Source organism: Corvus brachyrhynchos, unplaced genomic scaffold (genome assembly GCF_000691975.1).
Source record: "Corvus brachyrhynchos isolate BGI_N302 unplaced genomic scaffold, ASM69197v1 scaffold162, whole genome shotgun sequence".
NCBI lineage: Eukaryota > Metazoa > Chordata > Aves > Passeriformes > Corvidae > Corvus > Corvus brachyrhynchos.
In genome coordinates this window covers 5573437-5593893 of record NW_008236696.1, presented here as the reverse complement: position 1 = coordinate 5593893, position 20457 = coordinate 5573437, and the positions used below count along the sequence as shown (strand labels likewise).

General features: G+C 47.4%; 1 protein-coding gene across 1 annotated transcript in view; it reads left to right on the top strand.

Annotated features, from left to right (window-relative positions):
- DIS3L2 (DIS3 like 3'-5' exoribonuclease 2) overlaps nt 1-20457 on the top strand; it is a 184125-nt gene that overhangs the window by 146327 nt on the left and 17341 nt on the right. The window lies entirely within an intron of this gene.

Here is a 20457-nt window from a genome sequence, read left to right as displayed (position 1 = left end):
ATTCTTTAAAATGCACGACGCCCTGCAGCCCCCTTTTTTGCTCTAGCTTTAAAAGCTGCTTTTATTCGTTTAAAAGTCCTGCTCTTGGGTACCTCAGGCTCTGACAGAGCTCACCCAGGCTTTGCGCAGGGGTGTTTGCAACTCACACCCTGGACTGTTGGTGCTGGGGTGACTCTGGGAGCATGGCCTGCGGGAAAGCATCCAACAGCTGCAGAGCACTTGAAATGAGAGCCCTCACCTGAGCTTAGCTAGACCCACACAGCACCCCATTCGCTCTGCTAAAGCTCATGCATGGGTTCACTGAGTGGCCTTTATGGTACCATAGCCCCAGTGCAGCCACGTGCTCTGTTTTTGTAAGATACTATATGATATTCAAGCTTTGGATGTGTTTGGAGCACAGAGTCCTCTATTTCTAGGTATTCTGCCTATTTTTACTAGCTGCTGTAGTGAACTGGCACCCAAGATGTTTTTATTTCAAATCACATTCTCATTATCAAATTGACAGCAGCAGCAGAGTTCAGGAGATTTCTGTGTTCGCCCTGAATACCAGCATGTCATAAATCCATGGCCTGTTACTCCACCCTTGTAGTTCTGCTTCTTGCCAGTTATTCAAGTTAACCTAAAAAAGGAGAGTATATGAAATTGTCAATGAACAGAACAGTCTGTAATTAGATCTGCTCAGAAACACCAACAAGAGCAGTCCCAGAAAGGAAGAGGGATGTCTGCAAATGCACAGACCACTGTCTTAGCTGAGAAATCTTAGTATTTAAATAAGAAGGGAGATCATTTGTGGCAGACTCCTTCCTGCCTGTGGGTGGGTGATTAGCACGTGGTACGTGGTCCCATCCCAAGTATCCCAGGCCCAGAGCCTTGTATGAGCAGAGTTGGTACCTCCAGCACCACCAAGTTCACAGGGCAACGTGCACTTCAGTGCCAAAGCATAAAATCAACAAGGAAAGAGCATTTGTTTTTTGAGGGTTTTAAAGGCAGTGGCACACAATGGACAGCGAGGAAAAGAAACCCCCCAGACCTGCTGGGCTTTGTTAAGGATGTTTATAGACCAGTGTTTCTAATTGTGTGGTGTATATCTCAAAAATCAGCAGCTGTGGTTTTTCTGCCACAGACCCTCCTCTCCCCAGGCTCCAGTGGGTGTTTTCTGCCATTGTTTGAGGAAACTCCAAGGACACGAGTGGAGCTATTTTAAGTGCTAAAGCCAGTAGCAATTCTGCTTGGAAACCTTGCTTTTAGCTGTGAGAGGCTCAGTGTGTGACAAAGTAGCTGTGTCATGTCAGCAGCTGTTGATGGAGAGATGTATGGCTGTGTCCTGTGTTCCTGGCAAGCATGGGAGCTGAGCCACCCTGGGCCATGCCAGCTGGGATCACAGCTTGGAAAAATACAGCGTGGGCAGAATGAGTGTAATTGCAAGTAAACCCAGACTTTGCGTGTGCCTGGCAGACCCAAACAGCAACTACACCTCCATGCAGGCCCCCCTACTTTGTATTTTATAGCTTGCTTGACCAATCCCATTTCCCAGGGGGAGCCTCGCTAAGTTTGCACACATGCTCATCCCCCTAAATGCTGTGTGTGCCACCCAGCACTTCTGACAGTCCTTGGCTGGTGAACTGAAGCGTGAAGGTCTGTGCTACGGCTGACGCATTCTTGCAGGTAAAATGCCCTTGAGCCGAACGTGTGCTTGGTTCTGGTTGTACCCTGGGTGATTTTGTAGGAGCTCCCATGTGCTGCAGCTTTGTTGGCAACAAGAACTTTAAATTTGGATAGTGTTGGGAAGCACCAGATGTGGCTCCTGCTCAGCCAAGCAGAAGCTGTTCTTCTCAAGCACTGGGCCTGTCGTAGGGTTAATCTGATACAGTTAATCCATACAGCAATGAGGCACATGTCACAATAGTTTCTCCTTATAGTAATTTTCCAGGGTAACTTGTAGGGCTTGTGTTCTTCCAAGTGTAGTCAGGCTTTGACAGTACCCATGAGGACTCAGGGGGTAACAGCTCTTCTGCCTCCTAAAGATGCAGCCAGAAGCTAAAGCAACATAACCTTGGTGTCTACACTGTATTTTGGAACCATTTGTAGCCCAGAGAAGAAATACTGGTGACAACACTGCAAGATCATGAATGGGAAAGACTGGAAATGTGCACCCCAGAGCTCAGTGCCCTCAGCAAAGCGTCAGACCTGAGGCCTACTCCAGGGAAAGACTTATAGCAGGAGTGCAGGTGTGTGAAGCTCTTGAGCAGCAGCTTTAACAGGAGGAAGGTGTGAGCAGGAGATGGTTGTGGCTGGCAGGAACCCATTCTGACCTGGGGAGTGTGCCCAGTGCCCCAGAGACCTGTGTGAGCCAGGCTGTGCATGTCAAGCCTCGGTGTCACCGTGATCACTGAAGGAATGTCCCTTCCCCTCCAAGTGGCAAATGCTGTTCCAAGCTGCAGCCAGACGGGGCCACCGGAGAACAGCGGATATTGGTCTCCCACTTGGAGAACAAAGGACTGCAGCATTGCTGAAAGTGTAATTACCAGAGCAATTAAAATTTCTATTGCTTAGGCTAGAAGTGCAAGTACCATGCAGGCTCTTACAAGGGCAATCAATTGGAATTTGTTCCCTTTAAAATGATAAAACCCTTCCAAGGAAATGTTGCTGCTCCTGTCAGTTTTCTGTTACCTGCCTGCTTGCAGGAACATTCATGGGCACAGCACTTAACCGCTTCACTCTTGCACCCTGGGTGCCGGGCACTTTGGGTGGACTGAACTCAGTGGAACCTTGGAAGTCTTGGAAATCTTGGACTGAGAGCAAAAGAGGTGCTGAGCAGCCAGCTGCTCACCCTGCCCTTCCAACCCCTGCTATAATAGCTAGGTATCCAATGGCACTTGATAGTCCCAGTGGCTCTGTGGAGGAGTGGGGCTGTCACTGCCTCTGCGGTCACGAGGGTGAGACCAGAGGACATCACTTCTCCTCTTCCTCCTGCTCAGACCTAGGCATTTTCATCCCTGGGGCTGCCAGTCCTTCCCAGCCTGTCAGTCCTTCTTGGCCCCAGAGGAAGTGGCTTGACTTGACAGAAGCAAGCAGTCTGCTTTCTCATTTTTAAGCCATGTTGCTTAAGTTCTCACTAATGGAGATCAGTGAGTGTAATGGACAGAGCCCCAGGCTGGTGCTCAGAACTCTGTGAGATGATGTCCTGTGAGGGGACAGCATTGTGCTGTGATGCAGGACGGACAGTGATGGGTGACACTTGGAACAGGAGCATGCTGTCAACCTTCAGATGGCCCTAGAGCAGTGACATCCAGGAGGGGACAGCCCTGCCAGATGTCCTGTCAGGTCTTGACACGGCATGCATCAGGTGTTGACAGGGGGACTGGCTTTCTGTCACTGCCTCTTGACACAGGCTGGATTTCTCTGATCCTGCACAGGATCGAATTGCAAAACCCAGCCAGGCAGTAAAAGAACATCAAGTTCATTCACATCCACCATGGCTCATGAATCCTGTCTTACAACATGCACTCACCAGTCCCCGTCCCAGGAATGTGATACGGGCTGTGCTGAGGAAGTGCCCACTCTGAAGCCAGCCTGAAGCGTGACTGGTCCTGTGGGCTGCCAGGAGGGATGAGATCCATAAAGGTTACAGATCAGCATGAAAGACTTCTTCCATCCTGTGTGCAAGAAGAGCCAAAGCCAATTCAAGATCCCCCTGGAAGAAATTAATTGCGAGAAATCCAACGTCTTTTGGCTGTACCCAAAAAATAGAAAATGTAGTCTGTTCTCTGCACTCACCATCACTATCCAGACATTTCTCTGGAGACCTCCTAGGCTCTGCCCACCTACCACAGCAAGTCTGACCCTTCAAATGCCTTTGTCTTCCCTCCCAAGACTCTCTGATTACTGCCACCTTTCTCAGATGATGCAGTGCTCAGGGTCTCTGCCATCCCAGACCCACTTGGGAGGTGTGAATCCCTGTCAAGCATGACACTTCCTTGTCCCCATTTGGTACTTCTCTAATATGGTTTTCCTGCTCCCTCAGCGTCCAGGTTTTGGTCTGTTTTTGAGGTCCCTTCCCCACATCCCAGATTCCACCTTTGCCAACAGACCAGCTTGCAGCTCACCAATGAATTTAATTTGAATTCCGTGCTGCAGCTGCAGTTTGTGTCGGGATTATGAATTTGCAGTAGGGGCTTTCATGTTTTCTTCAGAGTAATTCTGAAACCCAGAGGAGCAGCATCTCGTGTGGAAGCACTTAGAGACCTCTTACAAAAGCAGTGTTGGAGTATTGATCAATTTTTCTCTCTGGGGACGCGGAGTGCTGCAGATTGAGCTGCTGTGCAGTGTAGCCACTTGCGGGCAGCAGCACACAACTCTTCAGAATGAGAAGTGAAAAATAGCTCCAGTTGAAAGGAAAAGTGGTGCCCCCTTTTATATAGAGATCAATGATGTCTGGTACATTGGATTATCACTTAAAACACCAGGACTTCAAATGCCAGGGTGCATGCACTCCTGATGCTGACAGACTCATGATACATAATGCTGTTTGGGTTACCAACAGAGCTCCTCTGTGCAATCTTTTCATAAGGTGAATGTAATATCTGCAGTGATGTACCCAATGTTACATCAGGAGAGCCAACCTATAATTATGCTGGAATTGTTTGAATGGGTTATTTGTCACTAACACATTAACTCACTCCATTTATTGCTCCCATTCAGGACTGCAGCAGGTTTGGTGTAAACAGAGTTTGGGTGGAGGTTTGGGAGGGTTTGTTTTTCTGAAAAAGAGCAAAGCAGAATTGTTTGGAGTTTCTTCTTTTTTGCTAGACGAGCTGTTGACTGGCAGTGCTAGGAAGAAAATATGTAAAGCAGCTGACACAGCTGCCGATTTGTTTTCAGAGATACTTCCCAGGTGTACAGCTCATGTGTTGGACTTTAGCATGGACCTGGTTGTTCTGCAGTGAGCTGGCAGGTTTACCGTAAGGTGTTTTGTTCCTTTTGAGAAATTGAGGCTTGCAGAGTGGGTTGTTTGCACAAGGAGCTGCTGCACAGCTCACACAGTCCCTGGGTGCCTGACCTGCCTCATTACATGGTTGTTTCATGCCACACATCCCAGCGGAGCAGCACTGCTTGTGTTGGTGTAAAGGAGCTCCCCAATGGCATCTGATTTTCCAGTTAATGATCATGCTCTGTCCCACTCCAACCTGCAAGGCCAGGGAAGTCTCTGAAAGTGACATCCTCTCCTGTTTGTCTTGTCTGGTAGACTGGAATTTCATGGGGGAAATCCACGTACATGTCCCTTGACACCACAGGCTTGGACAGATGCTTTCTTGCAGCAGTTATTCACCTGAAACTTATGAAATGCTTTGTTTAGATTTCAGAACAAAATAAAATTAATGCAATTACCAGGGGAAAAAAAAAGAGAGAAGATAACACATTGGAATTTTTCTTTTGTTACCATGTCTTGTTTTTTGTTTCACTGTTGACACTAAATTTTACCCAAGTACTCCCTTCACCTGCCAAGGGCACCCTTCACCTGCCAAAAGGTAAGCGTTGGAGTTGGCCAGGCAAGGCTGGTGAATTATTCTGTCACATTCTATCACAATGGAGATAAACCAGTCCTCCTGGTTTTGGCATTGGTTCAGTGAAGGGTAAATTGTCCAGGAGAATAAGTCTGAAGTCTGACCTTTAAAACTTCAAAAGATACGTAATCTTCCTGCCTAAGGCATGAGCTCGGTTTTCTGTCTTGCACCTCCAAAGGCTGTCGGGACATAAGCTGCAAAGTGGCCTTTGTCACTTGAAACTCTGAGGAGCAGAGAGTTGTTCTTTCCTTCCAGAGGGGCCCCTCTAGCCATTCCTAGGTGGGGAAAAAGGACTCTTGCAAAAGGCTCTGCCCAGTTATTATGTAGCTGCTTTTCTTGACACAGACCTGACTCCTCCTGCCACCCTGCTGCTAAGTAATAGGTTTCCAGTCCATCAGAGCTGTAGAAATAGTAACTGCCACATCCTTGGAGTGTCAGTGCAATGAGGGAGATGCAAATGGAAAAGGTGATCAAGGGAAACCCCCCTTCTCCTTGAGCAGGCAGATGGGGTTTGAACATTACCTTTACCCTTCCAAGCAAATGTTTGAAGCTTTCTTTAGTGACTTACACAGTATCCCACAGTGACCAGTAGCTCTCTTTAAATCTTCAGCAGGGTTCCAGAGTAGTCAGTGTGTGCTGCCACCCACAAGAGGCAGGAAGGACTGGGGTCTTAAATCCCAGTAAGTGCGGGACCTCTCTTCTCTCCCTAGACTGAATCAAAGGGATTTGTCATCTTACTTGCTTCAGTGTTTGCTTGGGAAGGAGCTGTAAAACCTCCCTGTTGTCAGTGTTAGGTGTCTGGGTATTTGGTGGCAGTCAGGTAGGTGAGAAAATTAGCTGCAGTTATAATTGAGTCAGAGATGCTGTCTCCATGTGTCATCCCAGAGATCTGTTTACATATCCATTTGTTTAACAATATGTTTGAAAGCCCTCAGCAGCATTTCAGCACCATTTCCCTGGCCTGTGTGTGTCTGACTAATGCCCAAGGCAGTGAGCTATATCTGGACTGGAATTGCTAACCTGTGGATGTGGGTTCTTAGCAGCCCTGAATTAGATGAGTCTGTGATTAGCCCTTACAACCATGGGAGAGGACAGATCTGACGTGAGAAGGAATGAATAATTGTCCCTCCACAAGAAGCACCTCTCAATTTCATCATGAACCCAAGTTGCTGAATTGATTTTGTGTCAAGGAAGGCCCTCTCCTGGGCTGGGATCTGGCTAGAAAAATCACCAGACCCCCTAGCTATCCCTCTCCCAGCAGGATTTCTAGGCATACCTTTTTCTTAACAAATAGGGAAAAGGAGTCCTTGTTTTGGCTTAGTCTCTGTGTCCTTGAATGTATAGGCATAGTGCAGAGTGACTTCTCTGCCAGTAGCAGGTTTTGCTGGCCACCCTGGGATGATACAAGCAAGGAGTGCTGGGACAGTGGGTGGGAGGATGTGCCACCTTCTCTTGCTTTGTCAGGAGGTGCTTTGGGTACAAACTAAGGGTGGAGAGTTGCTTGCAGGGACAGACAGTGGGGTAAGACCAAAGGTGATGAAGGGAATCCTGAGTACTTGGAGCTGGCTGTGATGAGGGATGCTCTGCCTGGGGATAAACCTGCCCTTCCTGCTCGACATCCTGCTGTTGGATCAGAACTGTCTGCCCAGAGGGAGCGAGGGTTTCAGTTTGCCATGGGCAGGACCTCTAAGGTCTGTGAAGCACTAAGTACCTTGGTTCCCCAGGGCACTGGCAGTGTGAGCTGGAGTAACCGGGTGGATTGTCAGCCAGCTGGGATTGCTCTCTCATAAAGAGCTGATGGCTGAAAGCTGAAGTGTTCAGATTAGAAATGAAGCATGCATTTGAAAGGCAAGAAAGATTAACTGGGAAATTGTGCCAAGAGAAGAACAGGGAATTCTCTTTCAAGGACAAATGCACTTCTGGAATGTGTTTTAGACCCTACAAGTCTTTTTTAACAGAGTAATAGCTACTTGAAGGCCTCCAGGTACAGGGCATCAGTTGGTGAAATAATCTTCCTAGTCTTAAATTCCTGACACATTGCTGTGTTAATGTAAAAGACCAGCTTTGCACTGACACAACTCTCCTCTCTCCATGTACTCTGCTGAGTTGGGCATTCCATGGACCTTACTGAAATTATGTCCTCACAAATTTGGGGGTGAGAGTGGAACTATCTCTTCTTACCCTCTCCTGAGCAACTAAGGTCACAGTTCTACTTTTCCAGCTGCTGCTTTTTCAGTGGTTTTTTTCCACAGTTCAGAGCAGCTAAATCAGCCTGGCAATGGACTCCACTCCCTCCACACCTCCCTACTTCTCCATCAAAAAAAGGAACTCCAAGTCACACACATGTTTTGTGTTCTCAGCTCCCCAATCAAGGTTACCCCGAGTGGACTTCCTTTTACAGCTTAGCACTTTCACCTCTTTCAATTGGCCATGCATTAGTCAATCTGGAGCCTAATGGATCTGTAACCTGACTTCGCCTGTCTCAGACATTCCCAGCGATGTAAGAGGATTTGGGCACAACTTCCTTTCAAGTTAATGGAAAGATCTTGCTTGAAAAGAACCTGCTTGAGGATCTGAGTGTACTTTGCATTAATGTTTCCATTAATTTTAATGGAAGATGGTTCGAAATTCCTCAGATCAGCTTTGAACATCTTAAATTTTGTGTCCTTCACCTGTCTCATCTGAAATGCAGCACTCTTAAATGAGCAGCCTCATTATTGGTCAAGATGTTCTGCAAGCTTTTTCTGCCTCTGGGAATGTCCTATTCTCTGATGATCCCACTGGACCTCTCGCCAGCTCACACTTGGGGTAGGAGCTCCATGGTCAGCTCCCAACTCAGAGGCTGTTCCTTGCATGGTCTCTGGCAAGCCACGTAATCTGTTTCTGCTCCACCATCACCCATAGAGCAAAAAAGAACAAGAATCCGCAGGGACTGTTTTATTAGCATTTGTAAAGCACTTTGCCATCATCAAACAGAAGGGAATAGAGAAGAGTGAACTTTTAGCATTGCCACTCAACTCTCAGTTACTGAAAAGCCCTGCTGCCGTGGGCATGATTACCTGCACATGGCGTTTGGGTGGTACAGGCAGGTGCAGAACCCAGCCTGGGTTTTAGCTTGGCTCAGGTCTTATCTGGCTTTGCTGCTTCTGCAGGGCCACACTACTCTGGGTATTGGCCTGGTGAGCTGAGCAACACGGAATCCCCCACTTCCCCTCCTCCTTTCCTTGCTCTCTGCCCTCCAGCTCCTCCAGTAACTTTGACACTTGAACACAGCAGTGATTAACTGTTCCTGACCATCTCTCACTGATCGGATCACTGCTCACTCCTGCCTTCTACAGCAGAGCTCTTGCCTGCCTCTGGGCTGCCTGTAGATATTTCTTTCTATCTCCACTGAGCTGAGCAGAGACCGACATCTTGACTGCTCATCGCACCACCCCCGTGGTGAAAACCAGCTCTGGCAGAGCTCTTGTACATTTTGCATCTCTGGCATAATCTCATTTTGCTGAGATAGTCCAGGTTAAACAATCTGATGTAGTAGAAGAGTTGATGCTCATCTCAACATAATCGATTTAGTGATCAGCTACGCGTGCAGTTGTCCTGGCTTTCAAGAAAGATCACGCTGGTTTAGCCCCTCTGGAAGTACTTCTGAGAAGGACTTTGTGGTAAAATAAGACCTAAAGTGAGGTGGGGAGAATACATCTTATCATTAATGAGTTTTTCTTGCTTTGTTTAAGCTCAGTGCTCATTTGCAATCTTGCTGACAGACAGGCACACCCTGGTGATGTGTGGCTGGGCACAAGTGTCCGGGTGACAGGGGAGCAGACGGAGTCCACCATTCACAAAGAAGCCTGGTGTGACTTGTTTGCAGCATAAAGCAGGAGAAGCTGGGAGCAGGCTGCCCGTGCTCACACACTCACTCCCAGCCAGGCCAGCCCCAGGTCAGTTCCAGCCTCCAACAATTAGTGAGACAGATTGGATGTAGATTGATCTGTCTACTTTCACAGAGTGAGCCAATTCCAGCAAGAAATTCTCCTTTCCCTGTGTTTCCATGTTAAAAGGAAGGAGACCTTGTCAGATTTCTGGATAAATGGGAAGTACACAGCAAGGTAGAAATAAATGTTGTGCTAATGTGTAGAACAATCATTAGGACAGAAAGACATAATCGATGTGGCTGGGTAGGGCTGATCCACGTTGCTGTGTTGAAACTCTGCCTCTGGTAAGGCTACTGCAAAAGGCAGGATTCAAAAGGGCTCTGCTATTTATTGCACATTTGCAGCATTTTGCAGAGAGTCAGAATCTGGTTCAGAGCAAGAGTTTTTGGCACCAGTAACAGACTGGACCAGTGCAGTGATGTTTGCTGCAGGGAATTCATAGGAATTGCCTCTTGGTGCTGTTCTTTGACAGATGCACTCAGGTCACTCAGATATTTACAATCACTGAGAGAAAACTGAGGTTGTGGGAAAGTAGAGGAGAAGGGACATGTTGCTTCAGTGAATGTACAGGAGCAGGAATATGATGCTGAGCTAAGCCAGAGTTTATGTGGGTCTCTTTGAGGATGAGGTTTTGGGAGGGCAAATGGGAAGTGCAGAGCAGAGGATCAGTCCCTGGTCGAAGCCAGTGGAGGAAGATCAAATCTCTGTTTAATGCTGTATGTCACACCAGCTATTCATGGCTCCACAGCCAAACTGTGATGACACTAACAGGGACACTTAACTGAGCTGGTGCTGGTCTGCCCTCTCTCTCAGCCATATCTTCTTGCTGCACTGTGATCAACAAGGACAGCAAAGAAACTGGGAAATCGGGCAGGGCATTTTCAAGGAGCATGGTTAACCCTGAGGGATGCAGTGCTCTGATCACAACATGGCTCCACAAGCTGTTCTGCCCACGCAGCCAAGGCAGGACCTTTGCCACAGAGGGGTCTCTCTGTTAGACCCAGTGTGCTCAGCTTTTAAGGACACCATAAAAAGCAGTTAGAGAAGTACAGCAGAGCACCACAACCAAACCAGTTTGGCTTTGCATCACTGCAGAGAACAGCAGGCAGGCTTGGAGAAAACAGCTTGCAAGCTGACTGACCAGAGAGCAGAACGAGACAAGGGATGCTTGTCCTGAGATCCGTCATGGGTGTAGCCATTTCCAAGCTCCCAAAAGTGCAAAGGGATGCCCTCCTAGCTGGCAGAGCAGTGAGGTTTTGTGCATGTTTGTCCAGGGCTTTCGCCTGCATGGTGCCAGTGCAAGAGCCGAGAGCCACTGCTTTGTCGTTGACAGCTCAGCTATTGTTGCAAAGTATGATTTAATAGCAAGACTTGATTACAACATGCAAATGTAGCTGCTGGGGGACTATCTCAGAGGTTTGTGGAGATTAGCTGTTAAATTGGCCACTGCAAAAACATTATTAAGCAGAGAACGTAATTACTCATCTTGTGCTTCTGTAGTGTACAGAAGAGACAGATTTGTTTAAAAGCCAGCAAGTCCTATATGGAGAAAAGACTTGTGTAAATGCCACATCATGTACTGCTGTATGTTGCAGCATATTTTATTAGAGAAGCAACACTTAATAACAACATTTGGGAACTTGTGGAAGAAATCCATTATATTATTCTGCATCATAAAAGCAAACCTAATGCCTAGTGTGAGAAGGCTGTGCAGATATTGAAACATCTCCTTTTGGTGGTGGTTGATTGCTTTTATGGAGATTGTATCATATGGATATAAACAAATCCAGCACTTGATATGAAATCTGGGAGCCAGGTTTTAGACTCGTGCATCTGTCTTCTATCTGTGCACATTCCCTCTGAAATGCATCAAGGTTCCCATTAACACCTTAAACATAGAAAGTAGAGTTGAAACGAGACTGTCAGCACATACAAAATGAGCAGCTGGGCGTGTGCTTGCTGTAATGTAATTCCCTTTCAGTCCTAGAGTAGTGTATGGGGTTTCTAGAATAAAAAGCTCATCTGTGTGTGAGGATGCAGGGAGGAAGATTGAAGTGTGGGGAGCTCGTTAGTGCTGCAGACCTGATTTGGGAGCAGGCTGTGGTTCAGGGATTTCCCCTTGCCTTATGGCTCTCAGTAGCCCAGGCTGGGCTTGCAGGGGGTGATGCACTGGCAGCTAGAGGGCTGAAGTCAGATGTCAAAGTGCATTTGGCTAGTCAAAGCCCTACACAGTTTCAGGAAAATCTTTTAACAGAGGAGGCAGGAGGACTGAATTAGGGGAACAGCTTGTTCCTAATGGAGTGTAGTTCCTGCAGTTACAAGTGCTGGCATGGGAATGGGGTGATATTGTCAGGGCTGTCATTGCTGCTGTGCTGCAGTGGCTGCTGCTCACCCTTGATTCACGTCACTGGACACTTCCTCTCCAGCATCCCAGATGCTCTGCTGAGGCTTCATTTGTCTAAGAAGGAAGTATCCTCCCAAGCCTAAGTGGGCAAGATAAAGATTTCAAGGGGTTTTGATGAGAAACTCCTTGCCATTCTTTTGTTGCAGCTCAAGAGCATTTGTACACCAGTAATTGCTCCCCAGGCTGGTTCCTGTGTGACTCAGAGCTGAATGTGGAGCTGCTTCGTGAACCTCAGCATCCCCACACAGTATGTCCCAATCACTCTAAATTTGAATTCACAGTCAGTCTCCCTTCCTCCTTTTGCACACTGCCTTGCTCCTCACCTGCTCCAGGCTGGTAAATTTGCCGTAACTGGAGCCATCAGCTGTTCCAGGTGGTGCAGGCAGGGAAACAATGCTTGTGGCTGGGCTTGTTTTCCACTCAGAGCCACAAAGCACCTGAATCCCAAGACAGCTCACCAGCATCTGCTGGGGTGACTGTGGGGTCCCTGGGAAGCAGGTCTGGCTGCATCAAGCAGCAGCAGCAGTAGCATCTCCCTCCTTTCATTACTTAATGCCAGAAATACCTGTGAGTGGTTTGCAAATCATGAGTGTCAGAGGGGGCAGCTCTGGAAAGGTCTGTTATCAAGTGGGGAAGGGAGAATGACACATATTGTCATTAGTGAGCATGAAGGCATGGTACCTGCAGCTGGATGCTGGGAGTGGTTGGAAGCAGGGACTGGGTCTGGGTCTCAGCAGGGGAGACCAGCTGAGGGTGGATCAGCCGTGTTGGCAGAGGAGCAGGAAGGGACATGGGGCAGCATGGGCTGAAATGCTGAGCTAGGGCATCTTAGTCTCTGCACAGACACATCTCAATTACAGCTATTTTTTAATAATGTTCATTGATAGTTTGTAATGAAGCCAAAAAGTGGGAGAAACCACATAGCAATATTTCATAATAATTTTGCCTCAGTTGTGTGAGGGCTGTGTGTTTGAGCTGTCTGCATCTCCCTGAACACCACGTGCACACTTTGAAGCTGCACATCCAGTGATCAGGACTGATAAATGCAATAAACTTCACGTGGTGGTAGAGTTACAACAGGAGTCTCTGGTAGCCAGGGAGGAGACAGAAGTGATGTTCTCCTCTGTTAATCTCCTTTTTTTCTGTGTGTACAGCTTGGGTGTGCAAGAGATCCATCTGTTAAGTGGCTGTTAACCTGTTCTCAGAGTCTGGAGTGCAAGAAGTTGTTAGTGTGATCCTCTTCTCTGACAGAACTGGTGCTGCCTACAGGAGATTCCCTTAGCTTCAAACTGAGGTACTCTAGGAAGAGTTGCAGTAGCTCTTGGTTCCATGAATTACAGAGTTTTACTGCACCGAGCAGTGTAGCACAATTTGAGGCAGGACCTGCTTCTAACAGGTCCTAAGAGTTTGCCACTGCTGCGCTGAAACCCTGGGCTGGAACAAGGCTGTGATAATTAATGGAAGTTAAAGTGCTCCTTCTGCCTGTGAGCTGGTTGGAAATGGAAAAGAAGAACCTGTCACAATTGTGACTGGCTCTCAACTACTGTCAGGCTTTCCTCCTTCCCTTCCCCTGCCCCAAGTGGAAAATTGTATTGGAAAGCAGCAGTTAGAGCACTTAAATCTTTCCACAGTTCATTTCAAGCTCCTTTTCGTCTTCCCAAGCTATACCCAGGCCAGTTTGGGGCGTGGACGGGAGTCTCTGGCTGAAACCTGCAGGATGTTAAATAACAATGGGAGAATGAGTTTCAAAGAGGGTATAATGTGCCTGGATTGCACGTACCCTAAGCTGTATTTCCCATGCTTTGACGTTCAGCCCATCCATGCATCACTCCCGAACTGTTTCCTTTCTGTATGGGATCTGTCTTGGTGTGATATGGAGCAAGCTCAGGCTGAAATGGGGTTGGTGCCTCTCTTGCTGTGGAGGGACATGCTCCCACAAGCACTCACAGAAGCTGCTGGTGTCTGTCACGTCCAGACAGCTGTAAGTGAGCACATGTAATGTGGGCAGTAACAGAAGCTGTTGTATTCCCTGTGGTGGGTTACCAGATTCGTGTAATCCCTGCCCTTTTCCAGATACTTGGATTGTCTGTTTTAACTATTGTGTGTCCCCTTTCTCTTAACACCTCTTGACACAATCATGCTGCTGCTGCAGGCAGTGGTTCTGAGTGGGTTTGTCCCTTGCAGAAACTGGTCAGTGAAGGGCATCTGATGGAGCTTCACTGTCCTTCTCAGCTGTCCAGATTTAACAGGTTGATCAGTTGGAGGAAGCTCCCAAAGCTTTTACTTGGATGTTGTTGAGTAACCCTTGCTAGAGAGCTGAAGGCCCAGTACATAGATCGGACCCACTCCTTAGGGAAGTCTGCTGCTTCCCTGGGGCCAGGTTAAAAAAGTGAAAACTTCCTGCCCTGGTATGGCCCTCAGATATTATCCATTGTTGATTTTTCAGGTAGGCAGCAATGTTGTTGCAACAAAAAGTCCAAGAATATTCAAAAGATACTTCAAGGCTTTGGGATAACTGACTAAGGGATCAGGAGAACAGGCAATGCCCTCCCTGTTCTTCCAGTTACAGGAAATGATGAGGGAAGAAACGGGAAGAAGGAGCAGATCAATACCTGGCTCCAGGCCTGGGGTCACTGAAGAATTTGGGGTTTTTTTGATCCCAGGTTGCTTTACACAGTACCAGGCCTGCTGGTGACCTGTCTCAAAGGGGAAAAAGGATTTTTGCATAGGAGTTAGTAAGGCTCATTGAAAGAGCTTTAAACTAGATTTGGAGGGGGAAAGGGATAAAGCCAGGCTTTGTCTAAATGTACATTTCCCCTGTTTATTCAAGGGTTAAGCAGTCTGAGAGATGCAACACCCAGAGCCAGGTATCTGTCAGGCTTGGATTGGAGGCTCACCAAAGCATGAGGATATATGGTTTTATTTCTGTTTTGTCATTTGGAGATTACTACTCAATGTCTGTAGGACAAGAAAGCTCCAGGGCATCTTAGGATATGCCCTGTGCTCCAAGAGAGGTTGTTGTTTTGGCTTTGCAACATTCAAATGCAAAGTCAAGAACTGATGCCTGAAGTGCTCCTTTTCCAGGGATTAAAAGGCACTTCCAAGGCTTTGCGAGATGACAGTGTTGCAAATCTTACCATGATCCAGTGCTGAGATCTGTCGGTTTCAGCAGCACAAATGTGCTGACAGATCTATCTGTGTGTCTGCTTTCTGGTGATGGTAGATTTTTTCAGGTGGTTGATCTGTGCTGCTGAACTCTGGAGGAGTTGGAAGGTAACATTGCAAGAGTTCTTCATCACACCTGGGTCTTAATTCTAACCAAGCTTCCCTTCATCTAGTAAAACCCTGACCCACGGGAGCAGTTTCAGGACATCATCATGGATTTAGCTCTGGTTTCTCTGCTCTTAGATGCAGCTGAGGGATCCATAAAAGTCAGTGGAGGATCTAGCTGGAGTAACCAGGTTATGACTGTGACAATCAGGGACGGAGATACTTGCTAAATTCGCCCAGCAGCACATGAGGTTTTGCAGACCTTGGCATCAAGAGAGCTTGTTCTCACTTCTGTACAATCTCAGTAGAGGAACTGGGATATGAAACAAAGTCCTTTCTTAATAATCCAGCTTCCAAGGCTTTGCGAGATGACAGTGTTGCAAATCTTACCATGATCCAGTGCTGAGATCTGTCGGTTTCAGCAGCACAAATGTGCTGACAGATCTATCTGTGTGTCTGCTTTCTGGTGATGGTAGATTTTTTCAGGTGGTTGATCTGTGCTGCTGAACTCTGGAGGAGTTGGAAGGTAACATTGCAAGAGTTCTTCATCACACCTGGGTCTTAATTCTAACCAAGCTTCCCTTCATCTAGTAAAACCCTGACCCACGGGAGCAGTTTCAGGACATCATCATGGATTTAGCTCTGGTTTCTCTGCTCTTAGATGCAGCTGAGGGATCCATAAAAGTCAGTGGAGGATCTAGCTGGAGTAACCAGGTTATGACTGTGACAATCAGGGACGGAGATACTTGCTAAATTCGCCCAGCAGCACATGAGGTTTTGCAGACCTTGGCATCAAGAGAGCTTGTTCTCACTTCTGTACAATCTCAGTAGAGGAACTGGGATATGAAACAAAGTCCTTTCTTAATAATCCAACTCTGGAGAGTCGTCATATCCATCTCTGGACTTGAAGGATACGATTCTCCTTTGCTTACAGTGATAGGTCCCATGCCACTCATCCTCCTCACCTGTTAGGGTCTCATTGAACTGCCTCATCTATCCTCATCTGCCATCTGGCTGGAAGTAGCTCCATCTGGAGACAAACAGCTCTCTGTCACCCACAGCCACACACACCCTCCAAGGTGCTGTTCAGGACCTGCTCCCACACCACTCAGCTTTCTCTATGGGGTGTCCAGCTCCAGTGGGATGTTTATCCATTTTTCCTCAATCCTGTTGTGTAAATGATGCTAATTTCAGCCTGCTGTGATGTGTGGGCTTGCTGGAACATGACTATAAATCCAGATCTGATCATTTTCTTGTAATGGACAGGGTGGTGAAATTGCATTGCTGCCTTTAACCTCAGGCTGTCCTTAGACCAAACCAGACTCTTCACAGCCCCTGCATCAGTAAATCAAACAGCTTTTGAATCGATGCACATAAAAGTCAAGGGAGAGAGGTTACAGATGGAAAAGACCCATTGTGCCTTGAGCCTGTCCTGCTGCAGAGGGGGTAAGGCTCTCTTAGGAATTCAAGGCAAAGCTCCAAGCCTGCCAGCTGAGGCCAGACAGGGTGAGAGTCCTGCCTGGGGAAATATGCAGGGTGGGGGCAGACTGCCTAAATTTCCTGCAGGTTTTCCATTCTGCTCATCTCTGCATTTTATTCCCTTGGCTTTATTTTTTGGGCAAGAAAATTGATGTTAGTTGTATATTCAACAAACCCAATACGTTCATTCTCCTGATCATTGTTTTTTACTCAGGGCTATGTTTGACTTTTCCTTAGAAGCATATTTCTCTCACCTAATATTTAGTTTAAGATCATAGGAGCTGGATGTAAAACCTTCTGGGACATTTTAATCTGCCAAGAGGCTGCTTGAAAGCAGAAGTTATCCAGAGTATTTCAGTAGCATATTTAGAAAACATCACCCCCAAATTCTGTGTTGCCCATTTCCCTTACATCTCCCTGCCAACTTTTATTGGTTGTTTTAACCCCAATCGGCTGTCGGTGTCCCCCGTACCTTATTCCCCTCCACCTCGGGTTTCCATGTCTTTGAAAATCCTGGTAACCAGAAGGTTCATGTGTTGTGCTTTGCAATCATTTCAGACCAAGAATAATACAGCCAGAGCCAGCTGGATCCCTGGCTCTGTATTGATACAACTGTTCCCCTTAACCTGCCCACACTCAGTGCTACAACTGCAAATCTGAGGCTGAACCAGAGCAGTGCTGGGCGGTGCTGTGAGCCCTGATCCACAGCCCTGCCTGGAAAGCAGCACCCCCAGCAGAGCATCCCATGGCCAGAGAGCACCTGCCTTTGGGTGTTGTCTGCTGGGGACCTTGGGAACTTGGTAAGTTGCATGTGTTTTTCTGACACGGATCTTCTCAGAACCAGTAGTCCCAGTGGTCATTCTGATTCCCTTGATCTGGAGCCAGTTTCTCCTGAGCAGTCGTCCTCTGGCAAGACTCTTGCTGAAGGCTGGCCAGTCTGAGTGATTGCTTCTCCTGGAGGTCTCTTCCTATGAGCCCAAACAACACTTGTGAGCATGGTTAAGAACTGGAACAGGCACCCAGAGAGGCTGTGAGAAACTTGAACTTGGAGATTGCAAGAACTCAACTGGAAAAGGCCAACCTGATCCAACTTTGAAGTTATCCTGCATTGCTTGGACCAGAGATTTGGAGCAGAAGAGGGCATTAGTTAGCAAGTCACTGCCTGACTTTGACTTCATGAACATCAGGGGTGTATGTTGAGTTCTCATGCCACCACTGCCTTTGGCTGCCAGATTATGTAGATTACTTTCCATGTTTTTGGTGTTTTAAACTTTTTTTTTTATTACCTTTTGTTATTCATCTCTTCATGAAGTTTCTGCAGACTCCTTCTTGTTTGTCCCTGGATCACATCCTGGTTGGTAGATGTATGCTCTCCCAGTCATTGACTATCTCAGAGTATGCTTCTAGTCTGGAATGTTCATCCAGTATTCTTTATTTCCCCCTTATCCATCAGATTGTCTCCTGCTTTGGAAGTAATCAACTCCTTAATGTCAGGTAAACTGGGAAAAAGCAAATCCAAAGGCTGAAGGATGTAACACACACAGGATGTGAGTGTCTCCTCTGCAGGAATGTCTGGGAGGACATTAGCTGATGGGGAATGTGGAACAGGAAGGCTAGTTCCAGCATTCTGTGACTCCCTGTGGCACTATCAGTTCTCTGGGTGATTAACTGTTTGTTTCTCCCTTAATGAAAACTTGTCTCAGATGAAACCACCATAATAGAAAGCTGATGTTCTGGAGCATTCCCAAGTGTAGGTTAATATTTACAAGCTATCAGACTCAGGTTTTATCTCCATCCCTTGCTGGCACAGAGATAAAATCCTTTTAAAAATCCCTTTTGATCCTTCTGGTTCATGACATGGCTTTAGTAAGACACTTTCCATATGGAACAGGCAAATGTCTTAATGGAAATGTAAGTTTTTCTCATCCTTTCAGGGACTAGTAACAGATGAGGAGCCCCCCATGTACCAGGGGCCATGGCTTAGAATGGAGCATAAGTGATGGAGAGTATTTCTGCAGGATACTTGTGCTAGGAAATGTCAGAGTATTAATTCTGCCTCAATGGCTTAAGATCATGTTTACCTAATGGACTTACATTTGCATTTTGCAGGTGTTGTGTTAATATTAATGTGTTGTCTGAATTGTTAATATTTCTTCACTTCAACATTACATTAATGAAGGCTGCAGGGGATGGAGAAAAGACCTGGCTAATTAATTAAATCGGCAAAAAGCATCTTTAACTTTCCATTGTGCTGCCCTTTGCTTCCACCTAATGGGTCTTGGCATTTCTGGTCAGCAGCCACGTAACACACGCTGCTGTATGGAGCACTCAGCAATGGGTTTGCTAATTTTTCTGACCCATAAATCACTCCTTCCAGTGGGAAAGGCAGTCTGATAACAGGCAATGCTGGCCTAATGTGTGGGGCTGGAGACTTTCCCGTCAGCAGAGGGGCTGTCTGCATTCATTCAGGAATTCTTTCCATTCTCCTCTTAGCCAGACTCTGGATGACATTAATATTATGTGTCTTGTCATAAGCCGTGATTTCGGAGCCAGTGCCGTATCAGACTGCATGTCTCAGGAATGTGAACTGCCAGTCTAGTCTGGCTGTGGGTGCTGGCTGTGAGGTATCTCCCCTCCCCTCTGTCCCATCCCAACCCCAGCCTGGCTCTGAGCTCATTCACCCACCAAGAATTGCCATGGGCTGGAGAAAACTCAAGTCTCAGGTCCCTGCTCTGGCCCTGGGTGGCTGGGCAGCACCCTTGCTTGGGAGCATCCTAATGCATTCCCAGATATAAGGCTTGCCAGCCCATCGCTGTCATGAGACCTGTTAGATGAGCATTGTGCATTAGTGATCCATCCTTATCCCTTCCCTGTGGCCCTGCAGAGTGGGAGCAGGGCCCTTCCCATCATAGCTGCCTCTGAGAGATGAGATCTTGGTGAGCTGGTGGCTCCTTTGAAAGACAAAATGGATCTGACACAGATCTGTGGGAAGTGGGGCTGGGATTCCAAACTGCGCAGCTCCTGGAGATAAACTCAAGGATTGCGAACTCTTTCACATTGTCTTCCCCACAAAGGTGAAGGGGTTGTGCATTCAGGGAGGGTTTTTAACGTTGCTGTCACTTCAGTGCTGACACCCAGCACAGGTGCGAGGTCGGTGTGGCAGTGCCACGCAGCCCTGGGGACTGCAGGCATTCCTAGAAGGGGATGTGTATGAGGCTGTGTGCCCACACTGAGCGAGCAGCACTCCATGGGCTTCTTTGGGGCCCATTAAAAAAGGGATTTCTTGAGATAGGAAGGCCATTCCTGGATGGAGATCTCCCTCTGTATGTGATGCTGAGGGTAAAGTCCTCTGCCCTGGGCTCAAAGATATGATAGCCCTGAGAAAATTATGGAGAACACTGGAGCTGAGTATGAGGAACCCTGCTGAAGTTGTGCTTCCACATCGTGTGTGGCCCAGCACATGGGTGCAGGTCTAAGCTTTCATCCCTGGCCCACAGCAGCTGAAGACTCTGTTTTGGCACAGAGGGGCACTTCAGCACCATGCCAGGAGTCTGAAGATTGTCACCAATTTGCACAAAAAGGAGCAGACTGCAGTCATTAACCTTTAATGAAGAGGCACAGCCCGCAGTGACTGCGTCCTCTGCAACACTGACACTTCAGTCCAGTGATGCCATTTGAATCAAGACAGGATGGAGGATGGTAGGACAGGCAGGTGTTGACTTTATCCCTTCCATATGAACCACAGATGAGACTGAGGAGCTCCAGGCCAAGCAGGGTGCATTTTCCACCCACAGAGCTGAGAGACAAG